The sequence below is a fragment of the Sinocyclocheilus anshuiensis genome, unplaced genomic scaffold (assembly GCF_001515605.1).
Source record: "Sinocyclocheilus anshuiensis isolate Anshui unplaced genomic scaffold, SAMN03320099.WGS_v1.1 scaffold3505, whole genome shotgun sequence".
In the NCBI taxonomy this organism is placed as follows: domain Eukaryota; kingdom Metazoa; phylum Chordata; class Actinopteri; order Cypriniformes; family Cyprinidae; genus Sinocyclocheilus; species Sinocyclocheilus anshuiensis.
Window position 1 is genome coordinate 156,752 of NW_015554331.1, and position 6,716 is coordinate 163,467.

General features: G+C 36.5%; 1 pseudogene; it reads right to left on the minus strand.

Moving 5' to 3' along the window:
* Positions 1-2,409: 2,409 nt before the first annotated feature.
* On the minus strand, positions 2,410-4,052 carry LOC107671383 (complement C1q-like protein 2; annotated as a pseudogene).
* Between the last annotated feature and the right edge of the window lie 2,664 nt (positions 4,053-6,716).

A 6,716-nucleotide genomic window follows, 5' to 3' on the forward strand; every position in this document is an offset into this window, starting at 1 on the left:
CAACATGCTTTTTTGTTTCAAAGACATATGGCATTATTTTTCTCCATATCAGTGTACAAACACGCAGGAGACAGAGAAACAGAGATCTGTGTGGGTCACAGCAACTGTAAACTTTCGTCAGCACAACGGAAGGCCCGCCTCTCCATTCATTTGATTGGTCAATGGAAAAAAACACGAATGACTTTCCAACTTCAGGAGCTTAGAGTGCTCCTGCAAAAACGCGAGGCACCCGGGGCGCATAAACAGCACGCACAACTCTCACTGCCGATAGAAAACAATTAAAAAAGGCGCCTCTCACTGCAAAAAACGCATTCTGTCTGATCGGGCCCTAAAACCGGTGAAAGGCGGAGGAGGAGTAAACCAGTGATACAGCCCTTATGGAAATTATTATTAACCATGGTTTTACTACAGCAACAGTGCAGTAACCATGTTTTTTTTTGGCGTATTGATTACCATTTGTATAACCACAGTTAGTGGTTAAACTATGGTTAGTGTGGCAAAACCATGGTTAATTTGTAGTCTTAAGGTCAGGAATCGTCTAGTTATAAAATAAAAATTTAGATTCCTCTTATCGATTCCTTTCTGCACATTTTAATATGACTTTAAACCATTCAAGCACAAGAAGACTCGTGCTCTGTTTTCTGTACTGCACACATAGGGACATAGCCATCATTTCAGAAATGAGGGGGACAGAAGTATAAAAAAAAAAACTTTTGACACTTGTCTAATTTACAGGCTTTATTTTCTCTTATGTATTTTAATTGGATAAGAAATCAAATACACTGCTGGATAACCAATAATTTTTATTTTAACAAATATTTTTTCTGTAATTTCCTAATGACAATTTTAAAATTGGTTTATACAAACACAAGGAAGAATAGTTTCTATACTGTAATAAGTGTTATGTCAATTAGCACTGGATTATTCATGTAATGTCCATATCGTCTCGTTTTGGATATTAATAAATCATACATAGACTATCTTGTTTATACACCCATGTGCTCACACATCCAAAGCACGCACACAGAATAAGTGATTTAAAATGCATCTGATTGACAGATAAATCATGGTTATAATGTCCATATCGTCTCGTTTTGGATATTAATAAATCATACATAGACTATCTTGTTTATACGCCCATGTGCTCACACATCCAAAGCACGCACACAGAATAAGTGATTTAAAATGCATCTGATTGACAGATAAATCATGGTTAATCTATCAGCCAGATGCAGGTAAAATGCATGCGCTCTTATTTCAATGTTATTTTAGCTTAGTTTAACTGCACTGAACTATCATTCAACTGAACTATGTGCATGTATTTTAGACACTTACATTGTTCTTGCGCCATCCATGCAATAACTGCGTCCTTCTATCAACAGAGTTTCTATTTGCTTATACTGCTGTGTAATATCGACGGTATAACCCATTATTTACTTATACTGCTGTGTAATATCGATGGTATGACTCATTTCAGGAGCTGACAAAATTACGATTTAAAATCAAAGCATAACCCACATTCACTAAAATACTGAAACGCTAATGATGTGGATTCAAAATGACAACGCCGGTGATTGACAGTCAAAGCAAAGCGTGGTTTGAAGGCCCGCCCCCGCAGCTGAACTGGAAGTTTTGATTGGTTTTGCACCCGAGTCAGACCTGTCTGTTATTGGCTGAAGCACAGGACTCCACCCCCAAAAGTTTGAAAAGTGCCCGTCGAACGCCAGCTCGCTCAGTTTCTCCATCGAAAATCGATGGAGAATCTTATCTGAAAAATAAAATGTAGCCAAGTTGAATACTTTAGTTTTATTCTACTCAAGTAAAAGTACCACAATTTAATTATACTCAAGAAAGTAGAAAGTGTAAAAATGTACTCAAGTACTGTAACAAAAGCATTTGTAATTAGTTACTTTCCACCTCTAGTATTAGGCACACATGCAGACAAAATGAGTACTGCAGCTTACCGAGAGCCTCATCTCATGACAGAACCGTCAAACTGTGGGACAGATGCATTTTTATTCTTGCTTCCATGCACGGTGTGCATTCCATTTCCTTTGTTTCTCACAAATTTTCTATGTTCCACAGGTGGGCTAGTTTGCGTGTGGAGGCCCCGTCAAGCTGCTGGAGGTGAACCCATGAATTTGTTTGTGCTGAGACATAGGGTGAGCTTGTGTTTCCGGTCTTGGAAAGGTTGACTTCCTGAACATCAGCTAAAAGGACACGGTCATTATTCGTACATTTGTAACCTTTTCCATCAGTTGTAATTTTGCATTCTGCACATTTTCATTTTACATGCATGAAACATTTTGCAGTAATGACACTACTGCCTTAAAGCCATATTAAGAATATTTTCTTTGATTTTATTATACAATTATATTCAGTTACATTAAGTACAATGATTTAAGGACATGCTTTTTTTTTTTTTTAAATGGTCTGCAAGCTTACATGGGGAAAAGCAGATGTCCACTGAATGTGCTGTGATGTTCTCCATTGTCGAAAATCCATTGTCCAGGATAGAGATTCACCTTCATTTGATCCCCTTCTTCTAGCAGCAGAGAGACTCCATTTGAAGAGCTGATAAAACCGCTTGCTTGGTGTCCATGTGTAGAAATGATGTGCTGGTCATTTTTAAACAGGCCTGCAGTAACGTCTCTCTCTGGACTTCCAAAGGCCTTGGAGAAGACCCTGAAAGCATACGCTCCCCGCACAGGTGCTGTAAAGATTCCTGTAACAGACCGTGGTTAATTAGATGCATTCAAATGAGAGCATTATAGAAAATCCCACAGATACATTCACACTGTATGAATAGATTCACCTGTGTTTGGATCATAGGCGTCTCCAATATTAAGGAAGACATTCATAAATCAGGGTGTGTAGACCATTATGAAAGGGTCCAACGCTTTGTGGTCCGAAAGAGCTCAGAGAAAGCCACTTTAGGAGCTAACACAAACAAAAATTAGATTACAAATGATCTCATGTTTACATTGTTCAAAAGTTTTGGGTTGGTAAGATTTGTCTCTTAAGGCTGCATTTGTTTACAAGAATACATTTAATTTATTTGATTTTTCAATGGCAAAGCTAAATTTTTTACAGCCATTACTCCAGTCTTCATTCTGCAGAAATGCATTCTAATAGTGATTTAGTGCTCAAGAAATCTTTATAAAATTTGTTTTTTTTTCAGGATTTTGGATGATTAGACCGTTTAAAAACAGCATTTATGTGGAATAGAAATATTTTGTAATATGTCTTTACTGTCACATTTGATAAGTTTAACGCATTCATGCGGAATAAAAATAATAAATTATACCAAGAGTGTAACTTAAGCGCTGTACAAACTGCAGTACTGTGGAGCTATACATTTTAGAAGGTTATATAAAAATCACAAAATTCAACATTAATAAATGAATCCTGACTCATTTATCTTGATGACAAATTTTTACAAAGTCGTAACAGCCTTAATTTTTAAAGTGACTTTAGTAACTGTAATTTGTTACCTTGATTCTGCTTCATTAGTTCATCCATTTTGATATTTGGCTCAACTGTTGTTTTATTCAAAATCATCAGTTCTTCTGCTTGTTCTAAAATAATAAACTAATGTTTAGTGCATATGTGGACAGTGAATATAAGCTGAAGAAATAAAGATTTAGCTTCTTAACTTTTGTCAAGTAGTGATATGCAATTTAACTTTATTTTATAATCTTTCAGTAGAGCAATATGGTGTTATAAATAGATTTAGAAACATACAAATTATTGTGGTTCATTTTAAACTGGCACTGTCATGTATAGGATCCTGTCATGTTACCCTTGTTCTCTGTTTTCAGTCGTTCCATTTCATTCTCCATAGATTCCATCCTTTTTTCCATGGTTGTTAATTTCTCTAGTTCTTCAAAGATATTTATGTTTGGTGAAAGTACTTTAGCTGCTGGTATAACTCAAACATTGAGCATTACAAGTGTTATAGGAATCAACATTATTGCACTGCCGGATACTAGCACTGCACAACAAAATCCCCAGAGTTAAACCAACTCTGCTCAGAGCACATATATATATATTGTCCCCATCTACAGAGTGTTAGCGTAACACTGAAGCAGAGTTAAAGTTAATGAGATAATTAAGTGATTAATTAAGTGCTAATTGAACATTAGTGATGAACACCTGCTGTTAACAAGCAGAATCACTGAAGGAAAGAAACACAAGAACTACAACTGAATTCCAGCCACAGCCTTATGCCGAGTTCACACTGCACGATATTAGCCCGATTTTTCACTCGCCGACAGGTTTTGCGAAATCGCCGACAAATGCCCGACATCGGAGGCAAATCGGTGCTCGTTCACGCGAGTGACAATCACGCAGTGTGAATTAAACTCGGCATTAGATGAAATCAACTGAAATAAAAGACATTAAATATTTCAAGATCTGATTAAACAACTCCACAGCTTCACTCGTTACTAACTAGTTTGACTTTATTTCTGTCAGGGGTGTATTCCAGAAGGGAGGTTCAACAAACTCTGAGTGAAAACTTGAACTCTGGGTTAACAAACCCCAAAACAGGAAACTCTGAGTTTACGGTTTCAGAACAGCTGAACAGAGTTAGTTCAATCCACTCTGAAGCTGTGTCCCAATGTGAACCCAGATAGCATGTAGTAATCGGCCCGAGCTTGGCTGCCCCTCGGCCCCTCTGGCTCAGACTCGGCATGGGCGAGTGTTGCCCGCAGCTCGCTCTGGCACGTGTGTTTGTGATGCGGCTGTAAAGCACTGGTCTGATTCCTGTTCACCGTAACTCACCCGAGTCTGGCTGTAGAGTCCGGGCCACATCTAGCAATGACTTGGCTTAGTTGAGAGATGGTTACAATAATATAGCAATAATTAACTTAAAACTGACTTAATACCCTGACAGTAGGGCTGCACGATTAATCGAATGCGATTGTCATGTGCATTTTGATAGTAATGCCGGTTCTGTAACAAGCAGGAAATCATCATCACGTGCTTTCAGATGGAGCAGCATTTACTACACAGAGCCGTAGTTCACTGACAAGTTATGCAAAAAAAAATCGCAGACGATTTTATTGCGCAATTCTGAAATCGAAGAAATCGTTGGTGATAATGACAGCTGTTTGCATAGTTTCTCCGTGAACTACGGCTCTGTGAAGTAAATGCTGCTCCATAACAATTAAAAAAAAAAATCATAATAATAAAATATGAATAGAGGTGGGACTATCATCCATGTATGATTAGAAACAGTTGGTGGTGGTATGTGCCTATGGTGCGGAATACGCCAAAAAATTCCAAAGAAGAAGTACTTTTTAAATGAAAATGCATTATTTTCTATTGTGATGTTTCATTTTGTTAGAATTGTCAATATTACAATGTTAGCCTGCTTATGCATTTATCAAAATGTATTTGTTTTGTTTTACTGTAGCCTACACATTTTAGCAGGGACAATCACAAATTCCAGAATTTAAATGGGTCTCACATGGGAGCTACACGCTCAACATTATCTTGTCTCTGACAACACCTTCCGCTTGACAAAGTAGTCCTGATGCATTCAGCGTTTCGTTTCGAATTTATCCACATAATTTCACATCATAATATCATAGATCTTTGTTGAAAATAAGCGGACATTTAAAATATAAAAGATTTAAAATGTTCAAATTAGAGAATTCCCGCCCCGGCGCAAGGATACTGTTTGTTCCAAGCGCAGTGGAGCGGCGGCGCCGGCGAAGCGGGAGACGGGAGTCACTCATCTCAATCGTTTTAAACATGTTTCTAAACATGTCTTTGTTAATGTGTTTTCAAGCATCGGAAACTTTGTTTTTACAGTTTAAATGACCTTTAAAATAAAGTAACGTTATCTATGTTTTTTATGGGGCGTAACAGTTAATAACGTAAAATGTCTCTGAGGTTTAAAAAATTGAGGTCATTTTTGTTGACTCTGATGTGTAATGTTGTTTTTGCCTGACATTTATCAAGTCGTATAGCCAATTTTTGTTTATTTTATGCTTTCCTGTTGTATTTTGTAGCGGTCTAGCCGACATTTTCACCTGAGGAAAAAATGAATTTCCTCACCAGCCGATTTGGCACTAATTTTGAATGACATATAATTCTGAATTTGCTTTCTGACATAAGTTGTTAAGTTCTGAAATATTGGCGTTCAGGCTGTGTACCACCAAATTTATTATGGTTGTCGTGATTAAAGTTAAAAATGAATGATAAATGTCGATTGCGGCATTACATAAATCTGCTTATGTTGCTAAACCTTAAAACCAATCACACACTTTCATGTTGATCTTATGAATGTAGTGGCCAATCAGCGTTTAGATTAGTCATACTAGTTTCCCATAATCATTAATCATGAAACATTTGTAAATGTCTTAATATATAAATATAAAACACACAAACCAGTAAAAAGAAATAAATAAAATAAAAACTTCAACCATATAGAAAGTATGTGATGTTAATTAATATTATACTATTAATATTCTAGTTAAAATTATACTCTGTACTTACATTTAAAATTGCACTGCTACAACACTCTCAGAAATAAAGGTACAAAAGCTGTCACTGGGGCGTAACCTTTTCAAAAGGTACACTTTTATACCTTTTTGGTACAAATATGTACACTTTAGGTACTAATATGTACCAATATTCAATTCAATTCAATTCAAGTTTATTTGTACAGCGCTTTTCACGATACAAATCATTGCAAAGCAACTTTA